This window comes from Simochromis diagramma, unplaced genomic scaffold, assembly GCF_900408965.1.
Source record: "Simochromis diagramma unplaced genomic scaffold, fSimDia1.1 OVJJ01000305.1, whole genome shotgun sequence".
Lineage (NCBI taxonomy): Eukaryota > Metazoa > Chordata > Actinopteri > Cichliformes > Cichlidae > Simochromis > Simochromis diagramma.
The window spans coordinates 104,455-117,338 of NW_024387169.1; the positions used below are offsets into that span (position 1 = coordinate 104,455).

At 40.3% G+C, this 12,884-nt stretch overlaps 1 long non-coding RNA gene and 1 pseudogene across 1 annotated transcript; both read right to left on the reverse strand.

Annotated features, from left to right (window-relative positions):
* LOC120744488 lies at positions 1-12,884 on the reverse strand (annotated as a pseudogene).
* On the reverse strand, positions 2,957-3,394 carry LOC120744510. The gene is made up of 2 exons (XR_005698382.1): positions 3,119-3,394; positions 2,957-3,004 (listed from the first exon to the last, which is right to left on the reverse strand). It is a non-coding gene; the product is annotated as an uncharacterized LOC120744510 (long non-coding RNA).

Sequence of the window (12,884 nt, forward strand, 5' to 3'; positions counted from 1 at the left end):
CGGATTCATATCGGTATCGGCAGATATCCAAATTTATGATATCGGTATCGGACATACAAAAGTGGTATCGTGCCATCTCTAATTAAAACACAGATTGACAAGTTTGCAATACTATTTATAAATAAAAAGCAGTTATTCAGTCATTGACATAATATGCAGAGAGGCATACGGTTTACAGCTTTAAATGATAGTGTTTGTTATAGTTTCACATTATTGTGTTTAGTTGTTTCAAAGTAATAAAGTGTTATAGCTAATTCACAGAAAACAAGTTTTTGAAATATCTTCTTGTGTTTCCAGATGAAACGTGCCACCTGTCTTTCAGCTGGCTTAAGTGTACATGGAAACGTACATCCACTGAAAATAAGACAGAGATTATTTATTAATAACATTTAAGTATCACCATTTAAACTAATGCATTTTCTTTGTACAAATATTTATATTTATTTATTGGTTTGCTCTGTCAGCACTAAAGGGACTTTATTACCTCTGACTCCTTGAGATTAATGGATTTTCCATCAGACAACTGTTTGAAGATTTCTGTTGAAGAACACAACTTTGAGTTTAAACTGTACAAATCATGAACCTTAATCAAATCTTAGAAGCGAGAAAGATGTTTTCAACTGAAAAAACTTTTCATTCTCACTGCATGAGATTTATTTTCAGCTATCTACACATCTACTGTTGTTATTTCTTCTCGGCTTCACTTACTCTTCATGCAGTCCAAGCGAATCATGAGATTGATGAAGCACTCCAGTGCCATGTGTCCAGAGGAGGCGCCATAGCGCAGAGCCATCAGACTGAGCATGTCATCTGAAACCTTCATTCCTGAAGAACACACACATTCAGACTTCAGGAGGATTTTGCTTATCTATCTATCTATCTATCTATCTATCTATCTATCTAATTGCATTATTAAGCTGGTATGAAATCCCATGCCATTTGTGAGGATGACAGATAATAGTCACAATATTCAGCCATGTGCAAAGTCATAAGGATGACCTGACATCAAGAGTAAGTAAGTAGGATGTGGGCCAACAGCTGGACTCGGGATCATCTAATCTTGCCATCAGGCTTTAAATATGTTTGGAAAACAATTTCATCCAGCTCCAAAGGAGCTATTCAGGGCTTTGGTTGTTTCATGGGATGGGTAGTGTACAGGGAGGGAGGTTCTCTGGTTGAACCTGTCCTGTCTGGCTGATGCAAATAAAGCAGAAGTCACAGATAAAGGTATATTTTGCCTAACCAGATAATAAGGACAAGGGGAGCAGGTATTTGCAGATATTAGGAACCCTCATTTCCCCTCATCCAAATGCACCAGGAAGTGGTTTGTGTGCTTTAACTTTATGATGATAATTGGAACATTTTTATCCAAACATTAACATGTTTACTGTGACGTTTACAATATCATCTATATAATGAATATATATTAATTATACAATACTATACTATAATTCTTGTATTTTTTCTAATGATAATTTATGCAGTTAAACTATAATCTAGAATTTTATTACATAATTTAATGTGATTCAGTGTTGCAGTATGAAGCACAGAATTGTTTTTTTTTGTTCATACTATTTATATTTGAACATATTACATTTATATTAAATGTACTGAATCCTTGTCTGATATACCTGAAGCTACAAATGCATTCCTCAGCTCACTCAGTGACAGCGTTCCTGTTTTTGAAACGTCGGTGAGGAAGAAAGTCTCCTGATAAGAGAAGAAAAAAAAACATGAAACTGATCAGGGAAAATCTTCACATCTATAGCAGATGTATTGATATATGTTTTAAGGCTGTTTTTTTTTCCTTTACCTTGTATTTAGTGACCTTGTTCCACAGACGGACGAATTCCTCACTGTTTAGTTTGCCTGTGATTGATGTCTTTTAAAACCCACATTAAGGTAGCAAAGGGACAAATCTTAGTCTGGTCTTTCAGATGAGTAATGCTGGTTATATCAACAGAGAAGCACTCAGGTTTGCTTACACATAGACTATTCTTCTGTTATGTACCTACAAAGATTCATTGTTACTTTTCAACAGCTCAGAAAGGCAAACTACAAAGTTTCTTAATCTGCTTTTTCTAGTATCACATGTATTATAACAGGATACATCCATTAGAGCCACCATGCTGCGACAGGCATCAAGGCTGAACCCTCCAGATTTCATTTCTCCTAAATAAAACAGAGTTGAATTAGCAAAGACAGTGTAGCACAATTGTCATCCACAGTATTCAGAGTCATAGACTGCATGTCGAAGTAGCCGTGGCGACTAAGAAACTTAGGGTCTTGCACACCCTGCTGTATTACTGATGTTTACACTAATGTAGACCACAGTTAATTTTGTATTAATAAGTTAGAGTCATATTCTCATAAACCAGAGTTTGCCAGAGTCCGATGAAGGCTTACAGGAAATAATACTGATTTATAAATTGGACGGGTCAGACCTGGAAACTACGCTATATGAACAAAAGTTTTTACAGGGCTCCAAACCTCCTCTGGCATTAACATCAGCACAAAAACTGTGCACAAGGAGCTTCATGGAATGGGTTCCCATGGCCAAACAGCCATGTGTAGGTGGCCCAGTAAATTTAAATTGAGCTTGACAGAGTTTTTAAAGGCCAAACCTTTCAGGATGTTTTCATTTAGAAGCCTCTGGAGCTGCTCAGCATCCACTTCTTCATACTGAAACATTAATTGATTTGGTTTACTACCTGATACATTACACAGACTTTAGACACATAATGCTATATAAACTTGTAATATTGCAGTAATGTGGCTAATACTATTAGCAAAAGATCTTTTTTAATGACCTTGTCAGAGTATTGACGGAAGAATGTTTTCTTGTTTTCTTCATCCTGATGGTTTTTTTACTTTTGTGACCTGACGAGTCAACAGTTCATGTTAATAACACATGAACAGCAAAATAAAATGGACACAATTAAATGATTTGTTACAAACCTTTTCAACTGGCTCATATTTCTGCTCATTTGAATTTGAATTCTCACTGTGGGGAGACCAATATGCATTACTTTCATAGAAATCAACTGTAATGTGTCAAACGCAAATTTTGTTTTAAATTTTTTTATGTCATATCATCAGACATCGACAGTGAGCATACTAGCAACACGTCTCTTCTCTTGAGTGGATGGTGAGGATGAAGGAGGCTGTCTCGTTGGGTTTGAAGGTGGATGGCACAATCAGGTATTCACCAGGTTTCAGCATAAGGAACTCTATCACCTCACGGGCATTCATGTATTTATCACTCCGAGCAACAGGCAGATGGGTGTTGAAGAACATTGCTGGAAACTTCCCACTTTGCATTTTGTACTGAAATTATTCAAAGTGATATTTCAGCTCCCCAATTTCATTTGAAGAAGTTTCTGAAGTGCGTACAGACATGTCAACTTGAAGGTTTTATGTATCAGCACATAAATTAGCTGTAAAATTAGATAAATACAATCACAAATAAACACCAACAGTTGGCGTACAACAAACTGAAACACTGTGGCGGGACCTCGAGAGAGTTGAGCATAAACAAATGCAGACAAACCTCAATGAATTGCAGCAACAATGTTCTGTCACGTTATTGCTGCTAAAGCTGGTTCTACAGCTTATTGAACCATGGGGGTGAACTTAGTTTTTTCCCCACACCTCTTATTTGGCTTGGCTTTGTTACATAAATAATTACACAGTGTGTTATATCATGCATTGTTTTTGATTTAAACAATCTTACAACATAGCAGTGTTTCCAGATACATAAAACCTTAATAGTGAAAGACAGTGTACTTTCTTTTTCACATCACCATACAGTGGCTTGCAACAGTATTCGGCCCCCTTGAACTTTCTCACATTTTGTCACATTACAGCCACAAACATGAATCAATTTTATTGGAATTCCACGTGAAAGACCAATACAAAGTGGTGTACACGTGAGAAGGGAACAAAACTCATACATGATTCCAAACATTTTTTACAAATAAATAACTGCAAAGTGGGGTGTGCGTAATTATTCAGCCCCCTGAGTCAATACTTTGTAAAACCACCTTTTGCTGCAATTACAGCTGCCAGTCTTTTAGGGTCTGTCTCTACCAGCTTTGCACATCTAGAGACTGAAATCTAAGGAGCTTGGAAAGAAAAGCGTCTGGACTTCTTTAAGTTGCTTAAAGACGTTTCACCTCTCATCCAAGAAGCTTCTTCAGTTCTAAGGTCAAATGGTGGAGAGTCCCAGATTTAAACCCAGTGGGAGTATCCCCCCAAAAGAGGGAGCCAAGGGAGCCTTGGCTCATGTGATTAGGTAGAGGATCATCAGGGGGACCTTTTGTCCCTCTTTTGGGGGGATACTCCTACTGGGTTTAAATCTGGGACTCACCACCATTTGACCTTAGAACTGAAGAAGCTATTTTTTACAAATAAATAACTGCAAAGTGGGGTGTGCGTAATTATTCAGCCCCCTTTGGTCTGAGTGCAGTCAGTTGCCCATAGACATTGCCTGATGAGTGCTAATGACTAAACAGAGTGCACCTGTGTGTAATCTAATGTCAGTACAAATACAGCTGCTCTGTGACGGCCTCAGAGGTTGTCTAAGAGAATATTGGGAGCAACAACACCATGAAGTCCAAAGAACACACCAGACAGGTCAGGCATAAAGTTATTGAGAAATTTCTCATGCATTTTCTTTCCATATGTATGATAGATAGAGACAGAGAAATACTGTACTTACTAAATATACAGAAAAACCAATGTGGAGGTTCTGCACCAGGCGTCTGTTCCTCTTGTCAGGCTTTTGCATGAGAGACACTAGGATGTTTTTCTCCCCATTGGTCTCTGAGTTTTCACCTTCGACCTTAATTCGATACTGTGGATTTGTCCAGAAAGTGTCTGGAGGACATAGAGGAAAAATATGTTTTATTTACATGAATTGAAGATTAAAACATTATGTTTTTGCTGTATGTGGCGCTGGCCCTTTCCCTCATTCCCCTTATTTGTCAGAGCTCAGTGACAATCAGTTTCTGCATGTTTCTGTAACATCTTATTTTCTTGCAAATGTGTTTTTCTGTATTATAGCAAAACATTAATATTGTTTTAATGTACAAAAGAACATTTAAACTCCTATATTCCAGTATATGCTATATAATTACCTCTGTTATTTATGCACCCTCCAGCAGTAGTTCCAGCAACCCACCGACCCTCGTACACAGAGGTCTTCCACTGAGCAGAGGATTTTCCATCTATGAAGTCTGGTTTCAGGCCACAGATGTCAACATCTGTGTAGAACTTACAGAAATCTTCAAATGCCATCCTGTTAATAAAATCAGGTATATTCTCATTCCTAATTTATTTAGATGTGATGTCAAAGTATAAAACACTAAGCTTATAACATAGTACAGAGTAAATAAAGCAAAAAAAGAGAAAACTACAACTTCTGGTGGTATTAATATAATTCCGCCAGAGGTTGTAGTTTTCTTTTGACGAAATTTGCTTACCAAAACTCTCCATCATCAGCCACTGAAAGGCACTTTTGGCGGTCTTGAGAACTCACAGTGTTCCACATGGGGGACCTTAAAGACAGTATTTTAGGTAAGAGATGACACATCATGTTGTTAATTTTTATCTAGAGTTGCATGTTGAAGAAAAAATATTCCCTAAGTAAATATAGGCAGTGTTGGGTAAGTTACTATAAATTAGTAACTTAGTTACATTAATAGTTACTTCTATCAAAAGTAACTCAGTTACTTCAAGTTACTCGTTACTTTCAAAGTAACTAGTTACTAGGGAAAGTAACTTTGGTTTTACTCAGAATTCTCTTGTTAATGTGTTGCTTCCATAACTTTGCCAGTCTTCTAGGTTGCTTACTTTCCACAAGTGCACTGTGCCACCTTCCAACAGAAAGGAAAAAATAATGTGTATATTTCCACGAGAGAAATCCAACGCCTGGGCCGTCGTTGAGCACCCCCATGATTCTAGCCTACGTCACAGCGCCATGTGCGCTTCTTACATCCAACACAAAAACTGCAGTCGTGGTGCTTTGATTGTACTCAGAACTCGGAAATTCTGCCTTCCGAATAGGAAGATGTAGGTAACACCGGACTGCAGATGAGCTGCATACAGAGCTGGACTGGGACAAAAAATCAGCCCAGGCATTTTGACTAGCCCACCATTATAGGAAAAATCATAAAGCCTTTGAATGAAAATAAACACTGTTGTGACAGTGATGTACACTGTTTTGATGGTATATATGCATCAATCTATCAATCGTTTGTTGTAAGATTGAGATAATTATTCATTAAAAGCTAGATATTTTAAATGAGAATAAGAAAGAAAAGTATTTCTTTGTGCCCCCCTCTCCCTGTTAATGCCCTACATGGCCCCTGTTGAAATCTCCCAATTCTTTGAATCTTTGGGCTGAAGGAAGGACAATACTCGGTGTATTTATGCTCAATCAACAATCATTTATTTCCATACAATTCAACACTTAAGAGCATAAGGACCATCATGATGGGGAGAGCTGCCTGCAGAGGGTCACAGCAAGTCTCAAAATGGTGACGGGTTGCTCAGCTTTTTATAGTCTCTAGTGGCCCCCATCTAGTCGTAAAAGCCAAAACATCACATTCTTTCTCTGTTACAGCGCCAAAGTTATGACCTCGGCAGTTGTTTCTCTGCTTTCTGTAAGGTGGGGGTGTGGAATGTGGTCTGTCTATCTCCCCTGTCTTAGACACAGAGTCTCCTGCTTACCACCTTCTCTTCATGATTCAACAGTAAAACATGTCAAGAAACAATGTAATACATTCAACAGTGTTGAGTAATACAGGTCAAACCAATAGATCGAATGATTTTCACACTCTTTTAAGTCAGAAGTATAATGCAAACTAAAACTACATACTAATCACACACTCTATATTAAAGGGTATAATATGATCTACAGCAGTTAACATAATTCAACTATTTTGATTACATATATAAGGTAACATATAATAACAGAATAATCTCACACCCCCCTGGCAAAACTTAGCTAGACCCGCCCCTGCACAGTTGCCAGCCGTCAGCTACGTAAAAAAGGATCTTGGTGTTATTTGTCTCTCAGAAACAGTTCATAACTTCCCTTCAACTCATTCATGTCACCTAAAAGGTAAACCTGTTTCTCCATCACCTGTTCAGCTCTGATGATTCAGTAAGGACATCTCCTGGTTTCATCTTCATGTTTCCCTCTCACCACATATCCAAACCGATATCATGACCAGCAGCTTTTACAGCTGTGGCTCCAGCAAACAACAGCTGATACTAGAAATTAATATTAAATAAATTCTAACAACAGCTGATCAAGCTTAAACGTGCTGCTGTTGTTTAGCGCGACGTCCACTGGTTTCCTCTTTCTGGTGCAAAGCGGGCGATAAATAAACGAGAGAGAAAAGCCGATCAGCTGATCATTGATCAGTTTCATGATTGAAGTAGCAACAGGAGAGGGAGGGGTGAGAATGAGAGAAGAAGAGGCAGCTGTGCAGCAAAGACACAGAATAACTCCAGCTTTGTGTCTTTTTCATTGTAGCTGAATTACGGGACAAACTGTGTCCCTTTTCACCTCAATACGAAACGCTTGATATTTTCTCTGAATACAAGACAACTCCGTTTTTCATGGGACGGTTGGCAACTCTAATAATTAACCTTATGAACAAAATAAAGTTCAACATCAGTAACATCATAGCACCCACCCAGCTGTATAGAAACTCTGTCATGCTAGCTAGTACCCAGAACGAAAAAGTCAGCATAACGAAAATAAACTACCCCTAAACTTGGTTTATATCTCACCCAGATAGGCTGCAGGTCATAACTTCTTACCTGAAGTTCAGTTCACCTGACACTCGGACCGTTGGCCGCCTCTGGTCTCTGCTTCTCCTGCTTCCCCTTTCCCCCATCCACCTGCTGGCCTCCTCCACTTGCTAATGTTACTGAATCTGTGGAAGCTCCACGATAGCCACTGCAAGAAGTAATGAATAACGACCCTATCTAAATCCCAGTAACGATTGAATCCTGATTTTGGCATAATAACTAGTTACCGTGCTCGTTACCACAATAATAACGTAGTTACTGTAACGCGTTAGTCCCAACACTCAATATAGGTTAAAAGGTTGTACTTTCACCTGCATTTTAAACTAAATATTACACTGGTTTGTTTAAGCAGTAACTGGAAAAACCAGTTCAGACTAAATTTCCCTTAAAGACCAGAACTACTTGAGTAACTGAGTCACTTTTAAAGCAGCAAGTACACAATGCAGATGTCAACATTTTTACAACATGTAATTTTATCCATCATGTCTTCATGAAACAGCACCAAAGCTGATTACTGCTTACCAATCACTCCAGTCTCCATCCCACTCTCCTTTGCCCCAGGGGTTCCACAAACGGATCAGCTTCACAACTTTTCCTTGGCTAATAAGCTGGCAGCAGGCAACAGAAAAATCAGTTGTTATGGTATTTAAATGTATGCTCAAAGGTTTTTAAATCTCCCCTTTAACATATTTGTCCAATATGTCAGGAACCTGTTTTTGCTGTAATTCTTCCTAAACTTCATACTGTGGGAAATGTTATTACTGTAGATTCACTTCCAATAATAACTGTGATTACTGTATAATTCTTTACCTCTTTAACCCCTGTTACAGTGTAGGCGTGCCCTTGGACCAGTCCATTTGGCAAAACTGTGTTAGCAGATGTTTCCTACAACCAAAGAACATTATTTTTATTTTTTACAATGACCAAAGACTTCTGATACAATAATATCATTAGGAAAAAGTGACTGCAAAATGTTTCGTTATGTTGATTTAAAGCAAATTTCAACATTTTGCGACACACTTATTTGTCTTCATAAAGCTACTTCTGGCAGTCGATTAACAAAAAAGTTTTGCAACTTTCAGAGTCAAATAGGTCAAAACTGTCTTCTAGTTCCAGAATCTACATTCCCAATTAAGCACATCCCAAAGTGCATGCTAACTTGGGTTGCATTTTTGCAGTATTGGTTGATTACTCCATAACTGTAACTTTATCATTACATCATTGCTTTAGTTTTATATTTTTCATGGAATATGTTACCAGTTTTATCAGTTGATAATGAAGTGCAGTCTGAGTGGAAAACACTCAACACATTTTAAATCTCACCATCTCTCATCCACAAAATAAAATCATGATGTGGGAGACCAGGAAGTATTGGCTATCAAGCTCACTTCGGAGGAATGGAGGCACTGGCTGGAGAGCATGGCTCAACCATTTATTGTTTGGACAGACCACAAAAATCTGGCATATCTGCAATCAGCTAAACATCTAAATACTTGACAGAGATGCCCGTGAATATGTTATAGCCTGTTCGACCTGCGCTTGGAATAAGCACTGGAACCAACCACCTGCTGGTCGATTACAACCACTGCCTACTGCTCTCCAATGTGTTGCAGCATCCAATCAATCTATCTGAAGCTAGCAGCTACCTTGGGTGGAGTACACAATAGCCTGACATCTCGGTGTGGTGGGGCATTGTCTGCTGGGCTGTGCGGACGCACCTGCAGGGCATCCGCAATCACGCCCGACGTGTTAAAACATGGGGACTCAAGGGTTGGTTTGTGTTGTGGCGAGAAGTGCTGAATAAAGATGGCTAAAATTCAAGATCTGTGGTCCCACCGTGCCTTATTCTCACCACACTGGTGCCGAAACCCAGGACGCGGCACAACAGACCCATGACAGAGCCAGGGCAGGGAGGGGCTGTCCCAGATGATGGCTGACTTGGCGGCTATCCAGCAGGAGCAGGTGGCAGAGGTACGCGTTAGGCACCTTAGCAGCCGGAGGTGGTAGACGAGGCAGGCAATAGTCCGCGCCGGCCGGAGGAGAGTGAGCAGCTGGGTGAAGGGCTGCTACTGCCAGGAGCAGTGGAGGAGCTGCTCCAGCCGAAGGCGGCAGACAAGGCACGCGACGTGTCTACACCTACTGGAGGTAGAGGAGCCACTGCGGGAAGGGCTGCTCCAGCCGGGAGTGGTGGAGGAGGCCCTCAAGCCGGAGGTGTACGAGGTGCGAGGGGGTCCATGCCTGCTGGGTGAGGAGCCGCTGCATGAGGGGTTGCTCCAGCCGGGAGTGGTAGAGGAGCCGCTGCAGCCAGAGAGGAATCAGGTGCACGAGGGTCCTTTCCAGCCGGGAGCAGTGGAGCAGCTGCTCCAGCCGGAGACAATGGAGGAGCCACGCAGGGAGACAGAGGTCCCTGTGTAAGGGGGACCTGCACGAACTGGGGCCAAGAGCAAGACGCAAGCTGTCCTGGAACAATGGACAAGTGTCCAACCGCCTTTGAGCAGGTGCTCACGGCTGTGCCTGCAGGGTCGTGCCGGTTTGCCAGGTGGCCAACTGCCGGACCAGTGTCGCCGCTGGAGGGCGTGGGCGGCCTCCGCAAGAGACACTGCCCTGTCATCAGGTTGGAGGCCGGTGGGCGGGAGTAGGTTTGGCCGGATGGCTCCCCGGCCTCAATCGGGCGATGGGTTGTATGTGGTGGGGGTATGTGGTGGGGTGTGGTCTGCGGTGCCGTGCGGACGCACCTGCAGGACATCCGCAATCACGCCCGCCGTGTTAAAACACAGGACTCAGGGGTTGGTATGTGTTGAGGTGAGAAGTGCTGAATAAAGATGGCTCAAATTCAAGATAGTCCCGCTGTGCCTTATTCTCGCCACACTCGGCTACTGCTCTGACTCTGTTTATTTGTGCTTACCCCTTGAGGTGTACCACAGCTCATCAATGTGTTGGATTTGCCAGCTCTGCATATCAGCCCCCACACGTCTGAACTGGCGTCCGACAGCTAGACGCACATGTGGACGCCACCGGTGAAATCCATCACAGCCTCTGAAGGAGTTCCAGAAGTCATGTCGGTGTAGGAACCACAAACCCTGACAGAGGTAGATAATATTTTTCACAGATCCCCTACATGTAACTTGTTCACTGTATATTGGATAAATCATATGTTTCTTTGCATACTTGGCATAAGCTTTCTCCAGCAGAGCAGGCCAGAACTCATTTGGATCTTTGGAGTGAGCAAAGATTAGTCTGCCATTGATCGTCGGCAACTTGTCATCAATGACGACGTCCACCCACCGCCCGAATCTCCAGAACTAAAGTAAAGATACAATTGTTTTGTGAGCTTGTTGTATTTCATGAAATTTGATCATTAGAGACAAAATAATCCAAACTCTGTGAAATAAACAGCTTTTAAGTTTTAGTTTAGTGGGGGAAAAAACAGTTAAAGATAATAATTACTTCTCTATACTGATAGTTTAATGCTGTTTACCCTGAAGTGAAAAATGCCACAGTAGTTCTCTTTGATTTTTTGGTCGAGCGGAACAACTTGTTCAAAAATGTGATTCTGGAAAGTCAGTGCGCCGATTGATGCAAGAAACCAGCAGTTTCCTGTTTAACAAAGACAAAAAAAGAACAATCAGGACTGTAGGCAGATACAAGAGTGTAAATATTAAGAGTGAAGAAATGACCCTACCAAGTACACCTTGACCAATGTCAAATCTGGAGACGCCACAAATTCAGCATCAGGAGCAATTTGCTGTAAAACAGGGAGTCAGTTTTCAAATATAAGGATTGCTTCACTCATTTCCACTTAATGTATCCGACCATTCCCAAATTTGAGAGGTTTGGGTCTCAGTTTGAAATATGAAACTCTTCCAGGGCCCTTAATTCACAACTTTTTTTTTTTTATAACAGAAAATGAAATAAACTGAATAATTATCCTGAAAAGAAGCTCATGATCAAAAGTCAGTCAGAAAAGAAAGAATAATCATAATTTTGTAAACTTGTGGCTTTGATTCTTTTCAGAATGTGAATATTTCATGTTATTTTTAAACTAGATTACAAACTAACTAATCAGGTTGTTTAGGATAACAGAATATATTTTAATAGAATATCTTTTATTTAATCCTTAAGGATTAATTTAATTCTTTTTCACAGCCATTAGAGGGCACTGTTATAGTCAAAATTTCACTTCTTGGGTCACGAGAAGATTTATAGTTTCACAATCTCAAATACGGTGGGGCAAAGGTGGAAAAAAATGTTGCTTTGCAGTAATGTGATACTGCGTCTAATGTGCAGTTTAAACATCTTTAAATACTCACTGCAGGTCTTAGCCACTTCACGCGGGCCAGGTCGGAGGGCGTCAGTATCCCCTGGCCAATAGACTTTGCATCAGGGGGGAACATGTCATCGACGTACCTTACTCCTTTGGTTAGACAGTACTGTTTCAGGTTCTTGAAGTCTTGGTTAAAGAACTTCTCAGGGTTGGAGATGCTCCCATATCCCATCTGCTTGTGACGAGCTTCCATAATGTTCAGGCATGCACCAGGAAGAGGCATTGCTGCAGTGTTTGTCTCTGTTTTCAAGAAGTTGGCATGTAAATTTGACAGATTAGTATAATAAATGACACAGTACAAAAAAACATGTCAGCTCAAATGATAATATATTAATATATATAAATAATGCAAACATTGTTTAGGTTTATTTCTTTCAAAAGAAAAAGAAAATAACTGCAACAAAAAAAGTATCAATGAAATGCCCATATAGTAAGAATATTTAAGAACTATTACTATGAAACTAATAAAAACCAAACAAAACCTAACACTAAAAATAAACAGAAAAAGAAAAACTATAATAACTTTGATTTGAGTCATTAGTCCTTAAATTGTTAAACAAACATTTTACCTGAACGGGTCATGAAAGAGGAAGCGTGTTGTTTAGTAGATACGGAGCAGGTCTGCAGGTAAGAGTGGACAGGCTTCAGTCTTATATAATGCCCACAATCCCCTAAATCAGCCAGGACAAGTTGTGGCTCCTCCTTACCTTACTATGGAAATTTCACTCAAACTCCA